Raw genomic sequence first — 27702 nt, 5'->3', positions numbered from 1 at the left:
AAAGTGAATTCAAAAGAAGATTTGACCCAGAAATGGGTCGTTATGTTAGAAAGAATATTTACGATGAATCAATTGTTGGTGGGAATATATTTAAATCAATTGCATCAAAATTATTCGGAAAAACAACCAAAGTCTTAGCTAAAAAAGGAGTTAAAACAGCAGCTACAAAGGCTGTTACAAAAACTGGAGAGCATATTGGGAATAAAGCCGGAGATAAGATAGTTCAGTTATTGAGTAAAAAACAACCCTCAATTTTGTCACCTACTAGTGTGTCCACTCGGCCAAAGGTGACAAAACAACTCTCTGATATGGAAATAGCAGATCGAGTGAATCAGATAATATCTGGTGGGAAAATCAGAAGGAGGAAAATTGTGTAATATAATAGTATAATGAAATCATTCAGGAATCCAAAATATTTAGAACGTTATGAAGATGTCTTTTTCGAACTTGAAACACCACTGAATACTACCGCTCCAGCTAACGATGCATCTCAGAAGAAGACTGGATACAGGTTTGTGGTTGACAACACAGGTGAGGTAGCACCTTTCGACTGGTATAATGCCAGAATCTCAATGACCTTCAAAGCACAAACAATGGCTAACGCTAATATTGCGGCTGAGGATCATACTGGGATTGTTAATGGATCCCATTCATTCATCAACAACTTCGATGTTAAACTAAATGGTCGGAAAGTTTATGACTGTAACGATGCAAATCAAGCTGTTAATATCAAAAATTTGTTAGAATACAGTCAAGAATACGCCCAATCAACTGCAACAAATGAATTATTTTATTTGGATACAAACCGACACGCTGAAGAAAGACCTGCTCAGGCAAATTACAATAAAGGGTTTGCTGCAAGAAAAGCGACCCTCGGTCTTTCAGCTGAGGTTCCCACGGAAATATCACTGAACCGTTATTCATTTTTTGAGGCACTACGAGATGAACTTCTTCCTTCAACAAGATTGGAAATAAATCTACAAATTGAATCAGATAATAATCTTATTTGGCAAGCTGGGGCTGCGTGCCGTGTTATGATAATGAGGATGCAACTAGTTGTGCCAAGAATAACTTTCAATTTAGAAGGACAGTCATTATACATTGATCATTTTATGAAACCACATAAGTGGGCCTATCTCCGTGAAAACATCGAACGATCAAACAGTACTAGACTACGATCTGGCACATTTACAATATCAACTGGCATCGAACGACCAAGACATGTGTTTGTGTTCATCATCAATGATGCCAATATTGGTGCACAAACGACTAATCCTTTCTTGTACAACACATTCAATGTTGCTAATGATCGAGCACTATCATCTGGTCATCTGGTTGTTGCAAATGGTAATGAATATCCTGATATGCACTACAACCCATCAACTGATATGACACGTGTTTACCGAGATGTACTGAAGTATGTTCATGCAAACAATGAATATGGACAAGGTACACTTTTGAATACATCTAATTTCAAATCATTATTCGGGTTTTTATACTTTGATCAAACAAAACAAAAGATGGATATTAGAGATGGAACAACTAAACTGGTATTTCATTATGAACTATCAGGTGCCACAAATGCAAACTACTCAATTTATGCCCTCACTTTATACGAACAAGATGCTGAACTTGTACAGAAAGACGGCAAGCTTTTATTCAGATAAATATAATTTTATCTACACATATCATATATAAGATATGACTAGCTATCATTCACATGGTGTAAAATTGTCTCAAGGACAAAAACAAAAATTAGCAAAAGCATTGAGAAACAATTCAGCAATAACAATGAGATTATCACATGATGAACTAAATGGACCTGACCAACTTATGTTAACCAAAACCCAAATAAATAGATTACGAAAATCAATGGCAAATGGTACTGGTTCTGACATTAAAATATCAAAAACACAGATACGAAAAGCAGTCAAAATGGGAGGGATTGAAAGAAACACAGACGTTTCGGGTATATAACCCTTCTTCAGTGTGGAGAAAACCGGTCCATTTTTGACACTTTTTGATAATTATTTTTATATCAATCCAATCCGAAAACATTTTCAAGTGTCACGCATCTCCAAGGAACTTTCCTTTCTCCGTTCAAAATGGGAGGGAGCCTATTATTCAGTCTTGGTGCCAGGGCACTTCCAGCTGTAACAAGTCTCGCTTTAAAAGCTGCTGGTCCACTGGCTACTGGAGCATTATCTGGTCTTGCCAGTCTTGGTGTTGATAAGATATTCGGAAAAGGACAGGTTGGTGGGTTCTTAATTCCACAAAATAAAGTTGATCAATTGATAAAGTATAAAGATTGGTTGACAAATGAACAAAAGAAACAAATCGTTAATGCAATTCATACTGGTGGACAGATTGTTATTAAACCCACAAAAAGTCAATCAGGTGGTTTATTGGGTACATTGTTGGCTTCAATTGGCGTTCCTTTATTGTTGAATGCATTGACTGGAAAGGGTTGCAAGTGGACAGAGAGAGATCAAGATGGTCTGTACCAGTTTATGTTCCAAAAAATACCAATGGTGGTTTGGTTCTTCCGGCTGATTATAGACCACCTCCATTTTATGGTACTTGGAAACAACCCATAGGCATGGGAGTAAAAAAAAAAACCTCCAAAAAAGGAAAAGGGTTACTACTGGGAAAAAACAGTCCTTTCAAAAACATTCCACTAATCGGGGATATCTTGTAAGATCTGCACAGCCTTCAGGCAGTGGACATATTGTAGAATTTATTAATACTCCGCTTAGCAATTTTGATCTTAATAATTGGGTTAAACAGCAAGGTATCAAATATTTCAGAGGAGTTTTCAGCAAAGATAAATTACCCATGTCCATCAGAAACAATGAAGTGGGGATCATAAATCTTGATGATTATCTCGGATCAGGCACACATTGGGTTGCATATCGAAATGGAAACAAATATGCTGAATATTTTGACAGCTTCGGATTACCTATGCCAAAAGAAGTGGAAAAATATCTTGCAACAAGTGGTAAACCTTTGATATATTCATCAGATGAAATTCAAGATCGAGATTCTGTATTATGTGGATATTGGTGTCTCTATTATCTGCTTGAAAGACAAAAAGGAAAATCGATTCTAGAAACAATTCATAATACCAATTTACATTTGAATACTACTGATAGTGATAATCATGAATTCATAATAAATTATTTCAAAAATATTGTGTAATATATATGTATAAATGGTAAAATCGTATTGTGTTAAACAGAAAAAACAAACTGAATGTGTTGAACCTTCTGGTTATTTCCAAACAAAAAATAATAGATTAATGTTTTTTTGTACTTGTGCAGAATGTGGAATAAAAAAAACCAAATTCGTTAAACAAAATCAGGGAAACGGAGCAGCCCGCCCAAAGGGGCGGGCATAATGGATACTTTAGCATCAACTGGTACTGACATGTTAATTCAACATGGTATCCCATGGTTGGGTAGAAAGGCTGTAGAAATGGGTAGATTTTACGGATCTGAAGCATTGAGAAATCCCAAGCTACAAAAGAAGGCTCTTGATTATGCTTTAGAAAAAGCTACTCCTTTTATAAAGAAGACAGGTTCTGAAATGCTTGATCAATTATCTACTAAAGTACGTCCTAATAAAAAATATGTCACTGACAGAAAGGATCTCGATGGGAGTGGTTTCGACTTGAAGTCCAAAGCGCATGAACCAAGAGGTTCAGGCGATTTCAACTATCCAAACTTGGAGAATTACATATGAGAACTCCTAAGGGGAAAAAATACAATTATTGTGGACCTGGCACAAAATTAGAAGAAAGATTAGCATCAAATGATCCCAATTATCGAGAACCAATAAATAAACTAGATGCTATTTGCCAACAACATGATATAGATTATAGTAATGCTAGATCATTATCCGATAAACACGCAGCTGATGATATTATGCTAAAAAGAATATCTGAAATACCTTATCGTGAAAGACCTTGGGGTACAAGCTTAGCTCAAGCTGCAATAGCCACAAAGAAAAAGCTTGGACTTAGAGCTTCAAAAAACGTCAAAAGCCGTCGAGTAAAAACTGGCAAGAAACATTAGCTGATGAACTGCATAAACCCATAAAGCGTAACTTTACTCGACGGCGTGTTATTGTTAATCATGTTGATGAAATATGGGCTGCTGATCTTGTTGAAATGCAACAGTTGAGTAAATGGAACAAAGGTTATAAGTATCTTCTCATGGTTATAGATATCTTCAGTAAATACGGCTGGATTGTTCCATTAAAAGATAAGAAAGGTGAAACTGTAACCAAAGCATTCCAACAGATTTTCAAAGAAGGGGATAAACCAGAGTATCTATGGACTGACAAAGGCTCAGAGTTCTACAACAAACATATGAAAGACTTACTCCATAAACACAACATAAAACTCTATTCAACAGAAAATGAAGAAAAATCATCAGTGGTGGAAAGATGGAATAGAACAATCAAAACCAAGATGTGGAAGCAGTTCACTGCCCAAGGCAATACAATGTACCTGGATATATTACCCATGTTGTTGAAACAGTATAATATGTCTAAACACAGTTCAATCAAAATGACACCAACAGAAGCCAGAAAAAAGAAAAATAAAGGAACTGTTTACTTTAACCTATATGGTGATATGAGGCAACCAAAATTACCTAAGTTTAAAGTACGTGACAAGGTCAGGATATCAAAGTATAAAAGAAAGGTATTTGATAAAGGTTACACACCAAATTGGACTGAAGAAATTTTCATTATCGATAAAATCCAATACACCAATCCGATCACTTACAAACTGAAAGATCTCAATAATGAAGAGATACAAGGCAGCTTTTATGAAGCTGAATTGTTGAAAGCAAAACAAGAGGTATTTAGAATAGACAAAGTCATCCGGAAAGATCACAAGAAAAAACAAGCTTTAGTGAAATGGAAAGGATATAGTGATGACTTTAATTCTTGGATACCGTTGAAGTCTTTAATGGTTTAAACAGAAATTAATATATCATAAATCATATATGGATAATATAGATTGGAAAAAAAACTGTTCAATGAACTGGCATATTCACATGATGACACACACTCCTGGAAGTGTATCATTGAAGATTTTGATGAATTAAATGCTCTTGTTGACTTCCCATCAAATAAAAAAAAATTTTATGATCCTTATTGGAAAAATAAATTATTATACATTATTAAAAAAAGTAGCTACCTTGACTATAAGAAAATTTACGAAAAAATAACAGAAACTAAAAGTAGCGTTTACGATGATGAAATTGATGATTATTCTGATGCTCTTTTGTTTTCTGAAAAAAAAATGCTTTTCAGAAAAGTCAGATGACAATTCTGACTCTTCTAAAAAAAAGGCTTTTCTAAAAAAATACTTTCCAGATAACTATTTTGACTCTTCTGATGATTCAAATGATTCAAATGATGATTCAAATGATTCAAATGATGAAATAGATAAAATGTCAGAAAAGTCTTCTAAGTTTTTTTTTTTATCAGAGTTAGATAAGGGTATAAATAAACTTCAAGGATTTCGTGACAGATGCTCAAACAAGCCTTCTGATCCTTCTTTATTGAGACTAATAAAAGATATAAATAAACTAAAGAAAAAACGTAAAAGAGTGTTAAAAAAACTAAATACTATTAAACATTAATTTCTCCACATTTTTTTCTATGATAATTTTTATATTGATTTTTCATTGTTTGACCACATTCACAGGTATATGTTCTTTTGGACCATTTTTCTTCATCGGTTAATAATCTCATTCTTTTTTCTCCTGTTCTTGATGATTTGATATAATCATCCAGCATATCTTCTTTTTTCACATATTCAAACTCGTAAGAAATACCATTCTTTTTGGAAATTCCAGTTTTGCAGCAGTTAAAAGCCGTCCTCTGTAAATATCGACTATCGTCGTTTGGACGAGAAAAAATGAAATCCCTCAAACTTTCTCAGAAGAATGGTCTATATAAGTGATTCACATAAATATAACTTTCAGCTCAGTTCGATTCGTATTTTAGCTGTACTGCGACCATCTTGGTTTTACCGCTCTGAGAGGGCTTTCAGCGGCCATTTTAGGCCACACTTTTAAGAATTTGCCTCAGAAAGAAAGCGTTACATATCCGAACAAGATCTCATTATTCGAAACAAGCAAATGTTTGTTGTTGTGTTGAGAAGCTTTTTTGGGAATTTGATCGAAATCTGATTTTTTTACAAAATTTTTAATTTCTTCCCTATTGAACTACTCTTCAAGTGCCAAAAAATGGCCGAGTTTAAAGGAAAATATCGCTAAAGATACATTAGTTGGCATCCTAAAACAGCATCCCGGTTAAAGAGCAATGTCTCGTCTGTAAGAATATGCAATAAAATTTTTGGGCAGTTAAAAAGAGAAAATTATAGAAGAAGAAGTTTTAACTGTACTTTTGTCAACAAACACCGCCTTCCTAATTAGCATAACACATGAAAATAACGATTTACTAAGAAAATAATGATAAATTCCACTTACCTCGTGAAATATCGAGAACTGGATATTTCAAAATATATCAATTTATAGTTTCAGTTGGATACAGCCGCATTTTCGATGATTTGTTGTGCGAAATCACTCTAATACACCGCAGCCGTTAAACTGAGTTGAATTCTTCAAAGTCCGTCAGGACAACCATCGACCGAAAAAAATGCCTTCCGCCCCATAAGCTGCCGTGTGCAAGGTGTCAAATATTTCTTTGTTATCCTTAATGATCAAAACTTCTTTCAGCAACCATTTAAATTCTGCTTCGAACTGGAGATTCTCATCAAGAAATCGTTTATGTTCTATTGACCTTTCGCCATGATTAAACAATGAGATTATGTTAAAGAAACGCGCGCACATCCGGGTGGGGTGGAGGTGAGGAGGAAATAAAAATGTCACGCACTTTAGCTTGTAAGATGCTGCAAAAGTGTTAGCCATTCTTCGCCTATTCGGGGCTATAAATTAAACACCTATCTTGGAATAATGGAACATGACTAGTGACTTTGGGGAACGTTGAGAAATTTGTGTAGGTTATAATTTTTTTCTGGTTTCTGTCGTAGTAGGAAGTACCCTCTGTAAAGTCACGGTCTCTAATTTAGATGGGTACCTCTTCCAGTGAGTTCAAATATTTTGTGGTAGATCTAGGGGCAAAAATGGACTTCTGGAACTTTCGTCGACAATTCGTTTCATGTTTTCTTTCCCTCTCTTACTGTGATCAAATTGCCCTGCGGAAACGCGAAGCCGATCGTTAAGTAGATTTATATAATGACTATATCAAATTAAATTTCATAAGTGCGGCTACTTTTCATTTTATTTCGTGGGGGAGGAAACGCATGACGAACCTTTATTTTACAATAACTGTCCAAATTCCCGCGCGCTGATTGGCTCGTAGCTATTGTCTATAAGAGTGCAGACAATAAAAATGACGTCAGACGTAACGCGCGCGCTTTCTCAACGAAAAAAATAGCCAATTCCGCTCGCACTTTTTCCATGTTATTGTAAAAAACAAATCGACGGCAGTTTTCTATGGTCTATACTCTTATAGACCATAAAATGACGCCAAAAAATGTCCAAACTTGGCAGTGAAACCACTTGCCTGCGGCTCGTGGTTCCACTTGAGTTTTGAACATTTGTTGACGTCATTTTATGGTCTATAAGAATATAGACCATAGAAAACTGCTGTCGATTTGTTAAAGGACGTCTGCGTTGTTTAATATTTTAAGTCGTTTGAGTCGCAAAAGAGAACCACAGAAATATAATGTGGCAATCAAAACGTATTGTTTCCAGTTTTAATATATACATTCTTTTTGTGACACGCGTAAAGCGAATGGCTTAGTAGCCGCACTTTTAATTGGTCCATGGAAAATTCCTGGTCATGGCCACCTGTAGGTACTCGTCGAATGTTGGAGGTACCTGCGGATCCAGTACCCAAAACGATAAAAATGTGCAGTGTGTCCTACTGAGTGACTGCCGAGGGGACGTGAGTGTCCATTTAAAAGCACTGCACGTTTGGGCAGGTATGGTATGAGTATTTTGATATAATTTTATTTTAGCAACACCAAAGTACAAATTATAAGTATTCATTCCTTGAAACGAATACATTTATTTTGAACTCCCCCACGAAATTCACAACCTGGTATCCATGCCATTTCGAATCACAAGTTATCACCTGCAATTACACTTCATTACACCTTTTCACACGAAGACGCTAAAAATAGAAGCATTTGCGGAGTGAAAAGCATGCAACTTGGTAAGAACCAAACTGTCCCATTAGATCGTACTCTCTAAACTTATGCTTTTGAAAAACACGTATTTGAATCTCATAAATTCTTCCTTATCATATTTTCTTCCTTATCAAATTTGGTCTGAGGCATATATTAATCACATGCTAGGAGACCGTGGGAAAGTGCGAATTTCAGTGTATACAAAAAATTTGTACTAATGTATTCACGCACGGGTTCCATCACTACTCTGAAATGTCAGCCGTCTCCTCTCCCTAACCCACAAGGTTAGGGGGAGTAGACGGCTGACATTTCAGACTAGTTCCATCACCCGTCACGCTGCTTTTTTTATGGGCCATCACGCGTCGCAAAAAAACCCTTTGCCACTCTCAATAAATGCCACTTACTATTAGCTATTGTGCCCTATTTGTCAGTCGGTTGCCCTTCGTAACATTTGATAGCATTTCCAACGATGTTCAGATTTGGTAGTTTTTCTGGCTCTAAGTCCTCGTAATGGTAAACGCTATGACAACGTTCCAAAACACAAACAAGCAAGTGTAATACACACACACACACACACACACAAAAAAAAAAAACAAGTAAGTAGCTAAGTCGCTTTTTATTGGAATTCTATGTAAGCCGCTAATTTGCATGTATTCCCATGAACCCTCATATTAATTTTACGTGCTGGTGATTATAACTTTTTCACTGTTACCTTACATTACAAATATATAGCTGTCAGTGAGCTTGGGACAGTTGTGAACATGTATGAACCCTAAACAGAAGAGCAACGATCAACTGATGCTGTAAATTAGTGTTTTACTTGCCAGACCCCCCCCCCCCCTCCCACGCCCCAACAAAAGAAATAGAGCACAAGGGCTTATTATATTCCACAATATTCTGGGACAGCAGTTTCCTATTTAGTACCCGAAATGCATAAAATAGCTTTCACATTAATCTTGAATGGCTCTCTTTTTTTAATTTAGGAGCTGTTTCATTTTCATTTCCTTCCCACCCCCACCCCAGCCCGTCTGGATGTGTACGCGTTTCTGTAACGCAATCTCATTGTTTAATCACGGCGGAAGGTCAACGGAACATAAACGATTTCTTGACGAGAATCTCCAGTTCGAAGCAGAATTTAAATGGTTGCTGAAAGAAGTTTTGATCATTAAGGATAACAAAGAAATATTTGACGCCTTGCACACGGCAGCTTATGGGGTGGAAGGCAATTTTTTCGGCCGTTGGTTGTCCTGACGGACTTTGAAGAATTCAACTCAGTTTAACGGCGGCGGTGTATTAGAGTGATTTCGCACAACAAATCATCGAAAATGCGGCTGTATCCAACTGAAACTATAAATTGATATATTTTGAAATATCCAGTTCTCGATATTTCACGAGGTAAGTGGAATTTATCATTATTTTCTTAGTAAATCGTTATTTTCATGTTGTTATGCTAATTAGGAAGGCGGTATTTGTTGACAAAAGTACAGTTAAAACTTCTTCTTCTATAATTTTCTCTTTTTAACTGCCCAAAAATTTTATTGCATATTCTTACAGACGAGACATTGCTCTTTAACCGGGATGCTGTTTTAGGATGCCAACTAATGTATCTTTAGCGATATTTTCCTTTAAACTCGGCCATTTTTTGGCACTTGAAGAGTAGTTCAATAGGGAAGAAATTAAAAATTTTGTAAAAAAATCAGATTTCGATCAAATTCCCAAAAAAGCTTCTCAACACAACAACAAACATTTGCTTGTTTCGAATAATGAGATCTTGTTCGGATATGTAACGCTTTCTTTCTGAGGCAAATTCTTAAAAGTGTGGCCTAAAATGGCCGCTGAAAGCCCTCTCAGAGCGGTAAAACCAAGATGGTCGCAGTACAGCTAAAATACGAATCGAACTGAGCTGAAAGTTATATTTATGTGAATCACTTATATAGACCATTCTTCTGAGAAAGTTTGAGGGATTTCATTTTTTCTCGTCCAAACGACGATAGTCGATATTTACAGAGGACGGCTCTTAATACCTTCGCAAACCATTTTTACTATCCCTGCATTAATACCAAGATATTGTTGAATAGCATACATACTATTAAAGTATGTCACCTCATTATTACTACAATTGATGGCTTTTACAAATTTTTTATTGGTATGATTATTTGCCACAAACGAATAATCACGTTTTTTAGAGGAAATTTCTATCATGTTTTATAATAGTGACATTTCTTTAACCCAACACCAAAACCATGTAAAAATGAAATCTACATTATTATTATACATGTTAACTAAAATTAGTGATTGTTACATCGAAATATTATACAAATTTTATAAATATAACCGCCAATTTCATTCAGAATTATTTGATGATATGTTGAGATATTATGATTATCAAAATGATGGAACTCTTCTCGGTTATATAACTGAATATCGTTTAAAACATTTGAAAGAAAAATTCATAAGTGGAGAAAATGGCTTTTTCTCAACATTGATTAAAATATGTGAATGTTTACAACCTTTGAAAAATCGAAAAATTGAATTATTAATTGAATACGTTATTGATTCTTTGAAAAATTAATCCAGCATATACTGGTGATTCAATCTCCTGCTTCTTTTATTCGGTAGTGACCATATGCATAACTATTTACACCATCATTTTTAATTTATCTTTTATCATCAAAACATGACAATGACACTTTGTTCAGTGAAAAACTCTTGAGGATATGCAAATCACTTCTGATCGTTTTCATTTTATGATACATTTGCTTGTTGTTGAACAATATATTTTTGTAATCCTCATGTTTGATGACTTTTTTTAATCACATTTTTCGCAATACCTTTTGCAGTTTTAATGTTGGTACCATCATCTTTGGTGTATGAATACATTTTACTACGTAAACCAATGAATTCCGTTATTGGTTTGCCAGCCGCTTCATCTTTAAACTTACCTATTACCTTTTTATTACTAGCATCATAAAACGGACTATCCGCTGGATAATCACTGTTATCAAATTTATCTTTATCAGACCAAAAATCTTTGTAAACATCATTTGCTCTTATTTCATACGTTAGAGAATCAGTGTCTGTAAATAATAATTTTGCTCTGTTTCCGTATTTAGATTTGATGTAGTTATAATGAAAATCATATATTAGTGTTTTACTTATATCTAGAATACACATCCCAACATATGCTGGTCTATTTAGGGTTACTGTCTCTTTGATCGTATGAACAGCCACAAGATTCTCGTTGAAAATTTTACTGGATACAAAGTTTGGTTTTGATGTTAATCGGATAAGTTTCTTTTCATCTGTAACTAACCTTACATCAACTCTTTTTCTGAGGTTTTCCATGGTTTTTCCAAATACGCTATTATTCATCAGTTTGAAAAAATCTTTTTCAAAACTATTTTTTGCATTAGTTCTTTTCAGAGTGTTAAAATCTATGTATTGTTTCAACCATGGAGATTGATCAAATTCAAGTACTCTATGAACCTTGGTTATTTTCAAACCTAGATCAAGATATAAATGCAAATTTCTATAATGTAATACATAGTTCCGTTTTTCAGACAACGTTGGAATTAATTTATGAACTTGACCATTGAAATATTATACTTTTCTTTAATCAACCTGCAATATTCTGATAACATATCTCCTTTTACGCATACTTGGTCTGGTGCTAATGGAAAATCATTATGTAGATCATGTAGTTCTGCTGGATATTCCAAATCAACTTCTAATATTATTCCCTTATTTGATTCTTCCTTATAATCCCATATATCTAGCTCTTCAATCTGCTTCTCTGATAACCATTTGAAACCTCCTGTTGGAAGACATTGAAACATAGCCCATCCATATAAATTATTTGCGTCCAGATACATTATATATGATTTATCGTCTTTCTCATCACACTCTTTCATGTATGGATTATTTGCTTTCCCATATCTATTAGCTATGTAACTTGTCCCTCCTCTCAGACCTTTTTCAATAAATTGGAACATATCAATATCAGTCATAAGTTCTAATTTGATACCAGTCATTTTTAACATAGCATTCCAACTCAAACCCGGACTTGTGAAATAATGACACGGATCTAACTTATAATATTCCAAACACGTTTTTCTAAAATTTTCAAAAACATCTGCCAATAAAATTACGTCACTCGCTAAATAAAGATCATGATATACTCTCATATTTTCTACTTTAAAGGTTTTCCAAACTATTTTCGCATGGTCATATTGCTCATCAGATATATGCTCATCATTTAATTGACTATAAAACTCTTCTTTTGATGGTAATTCAGTCATTTTAAACTTATCAAAACTATCCATGTAATCATATGGGTATACACCTTTCTTAGTCATTAGATTGAAATATTTATCCTTCTTGAAAAATTCTTTCGTGTATTTTAAAGCATCTTTTGGAAGATTATTAACAGGATTAGCAAGTGATTGACTCATAAACTGAAAACTATCAATAAATACTAAACTATTTCCTAACATAACAGCCATATATTTTTCCATGTTATTTGGAATTGCATTGACATTCATTTGACACTCCTCACCTTTTCCATTCACATATGTATGTTTTTTAACAATTTCACCTATCTGCTGCATTATGAAATGACTATCATATCCTCTCAAATTATGAAAAACCACAGGTATCTTGTCATTGAGTTTTAACGACAAATTCCAATCTTGATGTGCTGAACCTCTAAACAATCCTGTTATATGACAATGGTCTCTGACTCTTATATCTTTGTCATTATACAATATACCACAAATATGACACTTATCAGCTTTTTGAAATTCTTCTTCATCAACATTGGTCATTTTCAATGGCTTGTTGAATTTGTATTTGACAATGTTTTTGCAGTAACTAACTTCTTCTAACATTTGTTCCAAAAATTTATAAACAGCATTTTCACCTCTATAATATTGAACATCCTTGGTATACTTATCATCGTAACAACAAACAACTTTATACCCATATCCGCAATCTGTATGCTTTTGATATGCATCTGTAAAAGATTTATCATTATTCCGTTGGCAACCATGTATCTTCTTAGACTTTCTCAAAGTCGCTCGCTCGCTTCTCATTGAATGGACCTGGCGCGAGCGACTTTTATCACTTGCAGCGCGCCAAATTTACAGGAGGAATTTTCCTCCTGTAGCATTATCCAATCAGAACCAGCGATATGAAAGTACACGTCAATCAAGCCAGATCATAACCAGATCACGCGCGGAGCTGTTCGAACATACAACACTAGCTCTTCGATAGCGATTGTTATTTGGGGCCACGACCAAGAACTTCTAAATTCCTCGCACTGATTATACGTTCATTTAACGACGCAATTCGTGTATGGGTTGCAAAAAGCAAAGTACAGAGAATTCCGCGAACATCAGCGCAAAGTAATCGAAAGTCACTGTTGTGGAAAGGGCGTGTTTTTATCGGCGCCTACAGGATGATCGGGAAAAAAAGCTTGACCTTTGAGGTGGCCCCATTCGTTTTCGATTTTCTTCGTCACGGCGAAAGAAAAGAGGTTATGTCCGTTTGCTTGGTTCCGGTTAAACGGACATCAACATCAAGAGGCGATCGATCGGTATTTTGTGGCTTATACTGAAAGAGTTATATGCTGCATTTTTAATGAGTGTTTTGATAATAACGAGATAAGCCTCAACCTTGTTCGGTATATAGCAAGCATTTTTCGGCCGTTAACTTGTTCGGTTGTTATATACCGATACGGATTCGGCCGTTATCCCAAACGAGTTAACGGCCGAATTTCGTTCGGTATATAATAGGAAACCCATTAGAGCTGATACATTTTATGTTGTTTTCCAGGTTTTTCCGTCAAGAGCAGCACTCTGCATGTCATGCTGTGTAGTGCTTTCATTTTAAAATTTATTATTTCAGTAGCAGCGCTAGCAGTAGCCGGTATTATTATTATTACTCGCACATTCGAAGTAAAGCATTTCAAAAATCTTCGCGAAGCGATTCGACATAATTTCTGCAGTCATCAAAATGTAAACAAAATCTTCGCATGAACAGTGTGTAGTACGATACAGTCGTTTCGCGGGGCTGATAAAGAAAATGACTTCTCCTTTCACTGTTCAAATGCGTTGTCAACGTTTGAAAAGTGCAAATGCGTTGGCCCAATTTTTAAATGATTTTCAACGCATTTCGGTTTCGTTCAGAAACATTTCCAACGTTTTGAAACGCATTGAGAACGTTTTCCAATGCAATTGTCGGCGTTTCCAAAGATGTGTTGAAATGACAAGAATGCAATTGAGTTGACAGTTTGATAACTTCGCACCCTGAAAAGTTCGCGCCAAAATGACGTCACTTGATTCGATTTCCAGCAAGTGAAACAAGTCGAGCTCTCGCTCGCTCGCGCTCCGCGCTCGCTCGCTCGAGCTCTGACAATCGCGCTTCGCGCTCTCTAAGCTCGACTTGTAAGCAAGTCTATGTATCTTCTCTGTTAAAGCTTCAAAGTCGGCATATATTACGAATGGAGCAGGTAATTGCTTGTGGTAATGGTTATATTGTAAAATGTTGTTATCTTTATTTGGCATTTTAATAGCTTGTTCTCCATTTATTGCAATACAGTTTTTTCTATGGACATCAAGCACATCTTTCGTGCTAAAACATTGCAAACAATGCATGCAAAAATGTTTCTTATTTTCATGCTTGGTTTTGTTAAACATAAATCTATTAAAATCTTTGATGTACACAAAATGTTTATTCTCATTTTCAGATATAAGCAATAATTCCATATGATCTTCAAACTTTTCTTTTGAGACAAATAATGGATATGGTTGCTGATTCTCATAACCAAAAACATTGATATTGATTTTATTTTGTAATTCAATTTTATTTATCACCTTGATGGATACAGGAAATTCAATTCCATCATAATTAAGATTTTCGATGAATTTTCTATCTGATTTTTTAATACGCTGTGGGTCTTTATCCATTGGACATAGATGCCTCACATGACACCATCTAAAACATTCATTGTCTTTATTCTGCAGATTAATTAATCCTTTACGAGGGTGTTGTAATTCAATTGGTAGTTTCAGATATGATGAACTTTTTGTTGGTTGATAATGTACAATATTTATATAATGATTGTTGATTGATTTAATGACCCATCCTGAACCCTCTGATATCCATCGTGATATCCTATTCAAGATTTCTTCTGCAGCCAATTTTAGTGCTTCAGCAATTTCTGTTTGGTTGATAATTGTTTGAGCCTTACTGTTAAAATAGGCTTCCTTGGATATAAATACATCACCTGTTGTTTTCTCAAATTCTATTTTTAGAGTTTCAATAAACTTTAGACCCTTCATTGTCTCTAATATGTTTTTGATATAAAATCCTAGTTTTTTTCTAGTTTTCTGTAATTGAACTAAAGGGTCTGTTTCATCTATTATATTAACCTCATATGATTCAGTAAAACCTTTCAAAGCTTTATTCACTTGCTTTATTTTAGTTCGGGGAGGTGGAACTGGCTTAATATTTTCCTCATATTCTTTAATCATTTGCTTGACATTTTTACGTGGTGCTGGAATAGGTCGCTCCATAATTTTTGAAGCAACTTTAGTGCGAGGAGCTGGAACTGGTTTGTTTAGTTCGATTAATTGTTGCACTTGTTTCGTTAATGCAGCAACATTCTCATTCTGCTTAAAAATAATTTGTAATAATTCAGATTTTGATAATTTTTCCAAATTATCAATCCATCTATATCTGAGCTGATTTTCCAGAAGGTGGCTACAGAAATTGACGTTTTTGTTACCTTTTCTTAAGATATTTATTTAATTTTTTTTTTTTTTAGCGTTTCTTATTGAATTTCACATCAGTAACTTAATAGATTCGATGGTCATTAGCTAATATTTATAAAACCAAAATATTTTTCTCCTACCTCCCTCCCCCCCTCCCTCCCTGATTTGCTAACCTAGCCCCACTCTCTCTCAAACGTCTTCTAACCGCGCAACGATTTGGCTTTGAATTCGGCGCGCGCTCTGAGATCAGAACTAAGTCATTGGACCTAGCGTCTCATTTGGCTTCCTGAAGCAAAGTTTTCCTGAGGACATCATTAAGTCTAGTGAGGGAAAAGTCTTACGAGTGCAGTTCCTGCCTCGTCTAATATGCTTGCTACCAGTAGTCCTCTTTAAAGCTAACCGAGTAATTTTCAGTTACTCGGGCTTGGACTATTAAAGGCTTGTATATTGTGGGCTTTGCTTGAGGAGGTGACAGTCTTTGGCTTTAAAAAGTAGGTCTTAGGGATGAGTTCTATTCAGGCAACGTGAAATTTTCGCGAATTTTTCACCCAGCCAAAGACTTAGTATATTTTTGTGGTGGAAAAGAGCGCTAACCCTTCCCTTTTCAAATGTTGATTTCAACATCCGGGATATAAGCTGATATGGAAAACACTAGCAAGAATGGGCAAGGATTTTCTCTTCAAGAGGCGTGAGTTTGAAAAGCTATTCTATTATTTTTCGCCGTTATAACTGTAGCGTTGTTAGGCTAGTCATCGATTAGTCGAGAAGTGCGATTTTGGTCGGATTTCCGGACTCAATGTCATAAATAATTTCCAGATGTTCGTTCGGCGTGATTCTCATTACGTCTTGAACTAATAATTAACACGGAAAATCAATTTAAAATACTGGTTTGCCCCGATTAAGCCGATTCTTTTGTGGAAGGCTAGTCTTGAGCGCTTAAAGACCGGGTTTTGGTTGAGATTTAAGATGCGTTGGCGCCGTTAATAATTACCAAGTGTCACACTTGTTTAGTCGGATCACAGGTCATGTCTCATCTCACTCGGGTGTCAATGTCACGTCTAATTCTAAAGAAAAGCCCCTCTTTTCTCTTTCATAGTATTTCCTGACCTTACTTTCTTGTGATGAACCGTAACTGGAGTATTGTTAATGACTAGCATATTCCTTCACCTTAGAAAGTATCAAAATGTGCTCAATTTCTGTAGCCACCTTTTTGAAAATCAGCTCAGAAAGCTCAATGGTATAAGTCAAATGAGTCCAATGAGCTTGATCAAATGAAAATATGGTGCATATGTTATAGCCCTGCTTGTCTATATCACATTTCTTTTTTGTTAAGCAATGTAACTGATGTTAACAGAGGCCCTTGAAGCCCGAACTTAGCCTGTCATTTCAGGATATGTTGTATCTAAGAGACCTGTCAGCCTTTGTTCTATGGCAGTCATTAAGGACATGATTTCTAGCCAAAAAATACAACTCTTAAAGGCACCGTTTCTTGTTCATTTCATTGCTACGGATCATTCTGAAGTGATTTATGATGCAAAGCAGAATATCAATCCTTTCTTGCAAATTCAAGGCTATACCCTTGTGTTTTCTGAGCTGATTTTCCAGAAGGTGGCTACAGAAATTGACGTTTTTGTTACCTTTTCTTAAGATATTTATTTATTTATTTATTTGTTTAGCGTTTCTTAATGAATTTCACATCAGTAACTTAATAGATTACAATGGTCATTAGCTAATATTTATAAAACCAAAATATTTTCTGGAATTTTCTCCATATTAATATATAAGCAGTTTCTCTTTAAGCCTTTTTGGATTTGACCTCGGGAAATTTTCTGGATTTTTGTAATTTCTCACTATATGATTGGTGAGCTCGCCCGAGCCCATTTCATTCAAAAGTTTGGTCATTTCTTGAAATGGCATCTCTTTGTATATATGTTGTACTGTTCAAGCATTTAATTTTTACATTTTTTTCAAATTTACTTTCGCATGAAATGGGTATTTGCGGCTTCACGAATGCAATACTTTCGCTATTTGCAGGTTTGCGGTGTCCATGTTTTCGCTTGTAAATGAGTCTAAAATTACAGCGCAATTTTTTGTCGCAATTTCTTGGCGCAATTTTTTTGTCGCAATTTTTTAGCTCAATTTCGGAAAATGTGCCTATACCATCATATCCTATACTACTAGCGGCTCTTTTCTACAGATTTGAATTTCCATACAGGTTTAATGCCATATTCAGGGCTTCTGATAGAGTGCGATAAAAAAATGGAAATTATGCGATTTTTTCATGGCAAATTATGCGATAAGAAGGGACTATTATGCGGAAAATTATGCAAATTATGCGATTTTTTCTGAAGCTTTTTTATGCATGTTTTACTAGGTTTCAGAGGAAGAAAACCACTCTTATGCTGTTCAAACGACAATTAGAACATAAAGGAACAATAATTTAGCATCTACGTATATGCATACTTGTAAATTGGAGTAAAACAGGTTAGTATAAGTGTTTTTCACACGCGCTGATTTCCTGGTTAAACTCTACATGTATTTGTAGAATTTGCTATTTACCTCCCAGTATTTTCTTGCCCTCTCCTTTGCAGTTATATTTACTGGAAGGTGCGAGCTTTTCTTTTCTGTCGAAGACACAAGCGGCGTTTTAACAACAAACTTATCCATGAAGACGTAGTTTCGCATTCGACAAAGGCAGCTACATGATTTGCCTGTCTTGAAGCGCTTTTCCCGGTTTGTTTTTCGCTGATACTTACAACACGAGTATAGATATCATATGTCATCTGTCATGAATATATATCAGCAATTCTGATTTGTCAACTCACAGAAAAGGACTGTTTTTGCCGTACTAATAGGCAATGGCTTTAGAATTAAATTTAGTACCAGGCCCCGACCGCGTAATCACGCAAATAACGCCTTGGAGATCGATTTTAACAACATCGAAGGTTGAAAGGTTTCTGAAGTTTTTGAAAGGTAAAATCACCTTGAAATGACGTGTATCTTCGGATTTTTTAAGCTAAAGCAATCATTTATAGTCTGTTTTGTTCAAATTGTGCGATTTTTCATGCATTATGCGATTTTTTCGGAATTATGTGATCGGATGCGATTTGAGGCCGATTACGCGAAATCGCACCATCGCGTAATATCAGAAGCCCTGCATATTTGCACCAGAAAATAGTAACTTGAATTGTGATCCATAAATGCATGATTAAGTGTAATGGTTTGTTCAATTTACTTGTTTTCCTATATTTTGTCAGATACCAGAGTTTGCTTATGTTAATGAACTCCAGAATAATTATTGTGAGCTCTTAGCAGCTTTTTCTACATGACGAACACAATGCAGAAGTAATGGACAGAATATGGGTGGCAGGGAAGTACACTAATCTAGGGATAAGGGAAACCAGGTGCAGAGCTCTCCTGGCAGGAGACAAGTTCAAGTGGTACCGGGGGTAGCCACCTTGGACAGAGCAGAGGTCCTGATCAGTCTCCAGTAGGGTGAGTCCCATATCCCCTAGTCACAGGGAACATCAATTCAAGACATGTTTCTGAAGCTTCAAAAAGGAACCACATGTCAAATTATTAGTTTTGTTTTTTAATAAAGAGTACCTGTTTTCCAATCATCCCTGTCCCGTGGATGAACTTTGTCAAGCTTCCTTTCATCCCTTCAAAACCAAAACAAGACCACAGTGGTCCCAAGCATTTCATAAACTTTGCAAGCTTAAGGTGCATAAAGTTGTGATGGTTGATTCTGCAGCTGCCTTCATCTAGAATAAAAATATAAAAATTATTTTACATTTTTCGTTGTGAAGTCATAATTACTTTATGTAACTGGGATTTTGCCTGAATTAACAGTATTTTGAAATACATACCTGTATCTTAAAAACCGTAATTTCCTTCCCTGAATAGCAAAAAGGAGTCATGTTGGCAAGGAGGTCTTTGTTTGGAAACACTGTTTAAAGCTCATGAGGTATAACCATTAGAAATAATTATTCTAGCTTACCATACAAAAGTTCATACTGGCCAAAAAAAAAAGGTCAAGCACTGCTCCGCTTTCACCAAATCACTTTCTGAAATTGAGTCCCCAAGAAGAATGTGTATGCCTTCCACCGGTGCGGCAAAGTGCTCTAAATATATATCTGGCAGGAATTACCATCAAGGTAGGGCAAGGCATAAAACAAAAGCCAGCTTAACAATTCAGATGCTGAATCCAAAATGCGAGAAAGTAACTTATTTAATTAGAACCTATTTACATCACAAATTGTTTGATCAAATTAGTCATGACAGTGTACTAGTACTTACAACTGTAAACTGGCATAAAAATTAAATGAACTGTACGGTTTTTATTAATTGACATGACTGAGATGTTGTTTGAGACCAAAAAAAATGGTGAACCAGACTGTCATTTCAGCCAGCCTGCCAGCTAGACAGGACAGCGCACAGTATACTATCATTCAATTCAAGATAGCCTTTTACATATCTTGTCCCTTGTAGTCATTATTAAACCTTGATTAGCCAGGACTTCATCTTTGTCACAGAGTTGGTTGCTGACTACTTAACATACATGTGTAGGCCATATAATTAAATAGTAGGGCTGTCAAATTATAGTACCAAGGTGGTTTCTAAATGGGGTTGGTTCTTTCAAAATGAAAGTATATAATGAAATAATAATGTTTCACAAAAAGTAGGGTTATAATTACCTTCCACGTGACCTCAATTTGACTTCAGGCTTCGAGGCGAAAGCCTGATAAAATCAGGTTTTCGCATTTTTGGCAGTCTTGAATCTACTTTAGAGATCTAAGTGTAAAATTGGGAAAAACCATTAATAAGCTAGTGAACTGTAATGCAGTTAGGAATATAATTTTCAAATAATCATCAATCCAACACATGTTGCTATAATTCTGAGAAAAAAAGTGAGATCTACCTTTTTCCTACTCCATAAGACTGTATCTCAAATTTCCAGCACTGAATGTGAAAGCAAATTTAAATGTTGATTTTTTCCAGTTTTCTTTAAATTATTTTTAGGCATAGTTTAAAGGTTGACTCAAAACCCTGAGTGTCATGCTTTTTCAAAGGCAATGCATTAATTCATTTCATGTTTTTAATTTTGATGGTCCTTGTTTGTTTTGAAGTTATATGTTGCAGTGTACCCTCTCCTTGACGAGTCTTATATTTGGTCAACAAAAGTTATCCAAAGCTGTCTGTTTTAATCATTTCTTGTTATTAACTACTTAGACAATCAGTTTCTACTTAAAACAAACTACATGGCCAGTTAAAAAGTTCTGTAAAGTACATTGCACACACCTTTCTGTAATGACCTGCATTTTCCATGATACTCTGATGAGTTCTTTCTTTCCCATTTGGATGGTATGGATAATGTCTAGCCCGCCCTTTTCCAGATCATACATGCTGGCCTCTTGCCTCACAAGTGCTGCATCCACATTCATCATTCTGCTGATGCATAATTATTGATGTTTCTAGCTTTAGCCTGTAAATCCATACTGCTAACCAATACAGCTCCTTAAGAATGCACAACCATTCCTGATGGCATACTCACAGCAAGTCCTTTCAAAATAGAAACGATTTAGATGATAAAGGGCAAAAACCTACACAAATAAAGGGGGTTTTTTTGTTTGTTTTTGGGAATAATATTATTTTAACTATTAAAATAATAACACACCTTTTTTTCATAGTGACTGCACAGACACTAAAAAAGGAGTTAGAAATGTGATCATTGCAGGTTGTGCCTTCCCTTGCCCCAAACAACTAAGTTCTTTTTTGAGAACCTAACAAAAAGTGCACAAAGAATTTAAAAACTGTAGGCATTTGTCCTGAAAATAAATCCATGCCATAAAAGAAAAAAATACCAACATCTCAATCAGTACTTAATAATTAAAGACTCAATAGGCCATCTGCGAGTTGCTTTGAACCTCATTATGAAAGCCAGGCTAAGTGTAAAGTTTTTATTGTGAAAATTTGTTGTCATTCACCTGCAAACAAAACTAATTTTCATATGAAAGGCTTTGCACTTATAGCCCCATTGTAACAGCAAGTTCAAGGCAGCTCGGAAATGGCCTACTGAATTCTGCTGACATGACAAATAATTTGTCAATTATTTATATTGAGTAAGAAAAACAACCTAAGATTTGTTTTATTACTATTTTTAAAATAGAATTGAATACCTCTGACTTTTAGGCAGTTCATTAATTGCCAGATAAATTGGCCATACTCCAACACCAGAACTTTGGGTACTGGAATCCCATCAGTGTTGAATATCAAACTGAAATTGTTGAGGTTATGTAGAAATCATCCAGGTTTACAGTGTTCCCTGTAAGATGATCCATCAACAATGTCACATATTTTGGAAGGGTGTTGCCTTGTCAACTTGTTCACCACGTGATTCCACACTTCCTCCTCTGTGACAAATCAAAATAATTATACATACATGCACAGTAACTGACTTCAGGAGTGCCAAAAAAATATGCAATTAATACATTTAGTTTGCTTGTTTAATCAGGACTCTTATGAGCCAAGTTGTGAAATCAATGCAAATATGACATAAAAGTTTTCTCATCATGATCACCAAATGAAGGCTACATTTAGAAACTATCTAGAGGCTCTTTTCTACAGATTTGCATTTCCATGCATACAGGTTTAATGCCATGTTTGCACAATTCTCTGCTCCGGAAAAAAGTGACTTGAATTGTGACCCATCAATGCATGATTAAGTATTGGTTTGTACTTTACTTGTTTTCCTATATCTTGTCAGATACCAGAATTTGCTTAATTGTTAATGAACTCCAGAATAACTATTGTGAGCTCTTAGCAGCTATTTCAACATAAAGAACATAATACAGAAGTAATGGACAAAATATGGGTGACAGGGAAGTACTCTAATGTAAGGATAAGGGAAACCAAGTGTGGAGCTCTCCTGGCAGGAGAGAAGATCAGGTGGTACCTGGGGTAGCCACCTTGGAATGGACAGATCAGAGGTCCTGATCAGTCTCCAGTAGGGTGAGTCCCGAATCAGGAGGGGGGCAATCCTGAGTGGAGTACAGATCAGGGAGGACCGAGGATCAACACCCTGGAATGGATATTTTTCCAGACCTGGCTCCAAGGGCTAAGCCTTACTTTGGGGTAAAGTGCAGCCAAGGGTTGCACTTCCCTGTCGGTATTTGTTACAAGGCAAGAATGGAAACCTGCATTATAGATGTAGAAACAGTAAAGACATACCTCTACCTAGATACTAATTGTAATAAACCAATACAAACACCTCCCAATCCACAAAAGACAATGACACTAAGAGATACTTACAGGTAGTGTGGATAAGTGTCATTTATATTGGACAACTAAATTATTGGAATATTTTAACCTGACAGAATTTAGAACTGTGGGTGATGTTAGTTGGTTGCAAATACAAAATTTACTTAACAGTGATACTTTAAAAAAATAATAGTTTTGAGTTGGTCTTCAATAGGGACTGACATGAAGAAACACTTTCTCCTTTTCAACTTTTGGTCCTCCCTGGAGCCCTGATACCTCAACCTTGATAAGAAAACAGACATTCTGTTTGGTTGACAATACACCACATGGTCATCATCAGAGACACAGGGCCAATCAGTCAGGGCAGACGAAATGGTGCAATGAAAGGTGTAGAGAACACCCGTTCTTGAAAACTTTTGTCGTGCCATTTCACCCGCAACCCGACTGACTGGCCCTGGGTCTCCAAGCTAAGGATGCCACATGATAAACAATAAACTGCAAGTGCTAACTAAGTTAGCAAAGGATGGTGGCATCAGTTCATGCAATTGCTATTTTGCTATAGGTTCCATTAAACCTTGCACAACACTTTTCAGAGGACCACAATGTTGATTACGGTGAGTGATTAGGAGGTGGGGCTATATTGTCATAAAATTCAACTTATTAGTACAATCAGAACATGTCTCAATTGTTTTGACCAGCATCGTAGTTTATGGCAGAAGGGCAATAGCCCATAGTGGAATCTTGGTCTCAAACTAGCAAAAAATGTAGATAATTATCATAAGCAACAGTAAAAATATAAAATAGCAGTCATAAAGACCTGGTATAAACAAAGTTTGTATAATGGTATATTCAATCACTGGGATCACACTGTTTACAAACGATAATCTCCCTAAATCAAAATGAATAGCCATGACTATAAATTGTGAATACCTTGTCTTTCCTCCGTTTTCCTCTTTGATGCAATTCTGACACACCACTTCAGATTCCCGAAATAACGGAAAACAGCTCTCACAGACTTAGTCATGGTTCGTAAACGATCTTGTCCTCTATGGAAACAAATAAGGCTTTCACCTTCAAAACAGAAAGCTCGCAAAAATAAGGCTGAGGACAGTGCAGTGAAATCAAACGGAGGAGATCTTGAAAAGCTTGATAAGTTAAGCAGTGTTTAAGAGCATAGCATATAAAAATTATCCATCGTCAAATGTTCAGTCTTATTAAGCTTAGCAATCGGAGCAGTGTATACGTATGGTGAACGAGATGGAGGAAGCTGATACAACGGAGGTGAAACGGCTCCAAGCGGCTAGTTGCGACTGTCTCTGCAATATCCATCCAAATCAGAGTCATTTCAAAAGTCGGAATCATAATCAACGTCGCTCTCGCTTACTGTATTGTTTTGATCGAGTCAGCTGTATCAGTATTCTTGTCACGTACGCAAAAGTCTGACGTGTTGCATTCGTTCTGATCTTCCTCGATCGTTCCACATCTTGTTGCATGAAGGTTATGAAAGCGTCTTATGTCTCATAATTCACAGTATTCACTAGTTTCTTGCTGTTCTGCGATCAGTTCTCTTCCTTTTCCTTGATTAGGGCCACGTTTGACGTTCCTTTCGCTTACTCCAGATTCGCTACGATATGCACTCTACGATACTTGGTATTTTTCCCATCGAGGGCTAGGCTATCTCGACAATTACTTCTTTTGTCTTTCCTTGATGAATACGCTCCTCTTTTTCGAGTGGAAGCTGTGTTTATGGAGGACAAATTTTCTACCACAGAGAGCGATTTTCGCCTTCACTTGGTCGGCCATGTTGATTTTTTTGCTCAAAATGCCTCATGGGATTAAAGTATGTTGTTTCCAGTCTCTCGCAGTTGTTCACCTAGTGTTTTGTCTTACGTGTGAAGCAGCAGCAAATCACGATCGGGGAAGCAGATTTTATGTTTACGCGTCGATTTATCGCACACTGCCTTGTTTGCGAATATTTTCGTGTCCCACGTGTCACGTGGCGATTTATCTATCTTTTCTGCTGTCATATTTTTTCTCTCGTTCGCTATATCTTCTGCTAAGCCATCGAAGGGATCAAAACTAGGGGTCAGTATTTGACTTTTTCTTCGTCAGTGTAAAGTAAAAACATTGAAAAGGGAACAAGCATGCAACAAAACCTACTTTCGGATTGTTTTTGTGCCTCCCATCGGACCAATTTCATGAAACTGCCCCTGAAGGGGGTAGGGCAGGTCTGCCGAAAAAGAGAACTTTTCGTTAGGTCGCCAATTTCGAACAAAAATGAGTCCCAACCAAGTTTTTTTGGACACTCTTTCGAACGGCAAAATTCGTGATTGAAAATGCCGCCCTACAAAAATCGTCACTTTGCTTTCCCGTCCATATAGGGATGAGTATTTGACTTTGCCTTCGTCAGAGTCAAGGTAAAAACATTGAAAATGGAATCAACATGCAAGAAAACCTACTTTAGGATAGGCTTTGTGCCTCTATATCTCGTGGGACCAGAGTCATAGAACGTCCTTTGAGGGGGGTAGGATAGTCCCGCCAAAAAATTGCACTTTTGGTTAGGTCGCCAAATTCTAACAAAAATGTGTCCAAACCAAGTTTTTTGGGACGCTCTTTCAAACGGCAAAATTCGTGATTGAAAATAGCGACCTACCAAAATCGTCACTTTGCTTCCCCGTCCATACAGGGGTGAGTATTTGACTATGCCTTCGTCAGAGTCAAGTAAATCCATTTAAAATGGAATCAGCATGCAAGAAAACCTACTTTGGGATAGGTTTTGTGCAACCGGTAGTCCCGCCAAAAACGTGAATTTCTGGTATGGTCGCCAATTTCTTACAAAAATGTGTCCCAACCAAGAATTTTGGGATGCTTTTTCGAAAGGCAACATTCGTGATTGAAATGGCGACCCACCAAAATCTTCACTTCATTTGCCCGTCCATATAACCCCCGAACGTAACAATTTATAAGCCCCAAACGTAAGAAATACAACCCCCGAACGTAAGGATTTATAACCCCCAAATGTAAGGATTTAGAACCCCCGAAAGTAAGGATTTATAACTCCCAAACGTAAGAAATACAACCTCGAACGTAAGGATTTATAACCCACAAACGTAAGGATTTAAAAACCCCGAAGGTAAGGATTTATAACCCCCAAACGTAACAAAATACAACCCCCGAACGTAAGAAATACATCCCAAGAACGTAAGGATTTACAATAACCGAACGTAAGAGATACTACCATCAAACGTAACGTTTTATAACCCCAGAAACTTAAGGATTTATAACCCCCAAACGTAAGGATTTACAACCATCGAATGTAAAAAATACAACCCCCGAGCGTAAGGATTTATAACCCCAGAACGTAAGAAATACAACTCCCGAACGTAAGGATTTATAACCCCCAAAAGTAAAGATTTACAACCCCTGAACGTTAGAAATACAACCCCCAAACGTAAGGATTTATAATCCACGAACGTAAGAAATACAACCCCCGAACGTAAGGATTTAAAACCCCCTAACGTAAGAAATACAACTTCCGAACAAAAGGATTTATTACCCTCAAACGTAAGAAATATGACCCCAAAGGTAAGGATTTATAACCCCCAAACGTAAGAAATACAACCCCCCAACGTAAGGGTTTATAACCCCCAAAGGTAAGGATTTATCACCCACAAACCACCCAACCTTAAGGATTTATAATCCACGAACGTAAGAAATACAACTTCCGAACGAAAGGATTTATTACCCCAAACATAAGAAATATAACCCCCGACAGTAAGGATTTATAACCCCCAAACGTAAAAAATACAACGCCCGAAAAAAAGGATTTATAGCCCCCAAACGTAAGAAATACAACGTCCGAACGTAATGTTTTATAACCCCAAAAAGTAAGAAATACAACCCCCCCCCAATGTAAGGATTTGTGACTCCCAAACGTAAAAAAAATATAACCTCCAAACGTAAGGATTTATAACTCCCAAACGTAAGAAGTTGCAACCCCAAACATAAGTACTACAAGCCCCAACGTGAGGAATTATAACCCCTGAATGTAAGAAATACAACCCCCAAACGTAAGGGTATACAACCCCCGAACGTAAGGTTTGATAACCCCCAAACGTAAGATTTTACAACTCCCGAAAGTAATTAATTATAACCCCCGAACGTAAGGATTTATAACCACCAAGTTAGATTTCCTACGTTTGGGGGTTACAAATTCTCACGTTCGGGGATTAGATTTGTTACGTTTGGGAGCTACAAACTTTTACGTTTAGGGGTTAGTTTTCTAACGTTTGAAGGTTAGTAATTCTTACGTCTGTGGGTTAATTTTCTTACCTTTAGTGGTTGGGGATTTTCACGTCTAAGGTTAGTTTTGTTACGTTCGGAAGTTAGTAATTCTTACGTTTAGGGTTTAGATTTCTTACGTTTGGGGTTTAGTAA

General features: G+C 36.2%; 1 protein-coding gene across 8 annotated transcripts in view; it reads right to left on the bottom strand.

Annotated features, from left to right (window-relative positions):
- The window catches only part of LOC146459270 (uncharacterized), a 58152-nt gene extending 32355 nt beyond the window's left edge, over window positions 1-25797 (bottom strand). The window contains exons 1-7 of one of the 8 annotated variants that reach the window (XR_014858030.1): window positions 25539-25772; window positions 24956-25138; window positions 24196-24311; window positions 22185-22330; window positions 21307-21567; window positions 20703-20799; window positions 19612-19769 (exon numbers count right to left, since the gene is read on the bottom strand). The gene's annotated coding sequence lies outside the window, so the exon portion shown is untranslated. Of the gene's footprint in view, window positions 1-19605; window positions 19770-20702; window positions 20800-21306; window positions 21568-22184; window positions 22419-23487; window positions 23548-24195; window positions 25139-25538 lie in introns of those variants that run through there. The other 7 variants (XR_014858033.1, XR_014858027.1, XR_014858028.1 and 4 more) reach the window with 7 other exon arrangements.
- Window positions 25798-27702: the final 1905 nt, after the last annotated feature.

Source organism: Pavona decussata, unplaced genomic scaffold (assembly GCF_977016875.1).
Source record: "Pavona decussata unplaced genomic scaffold, jaPavDecu1.1 SCAFFOLD_223, whole genome shotgun sequence".
Classification (NCBI taxonomy): Eukaryota; Metazoa; Cnidaria; class Anthozoa; order Scleractinia; family Agariciidae; genus Pavona; species Pavona decussata.
The sequence above is the reverse complement of the archived record's forward strand: the minus strand, read 5'-3'. Positions and strand labels throughout refer to the sequence as shown.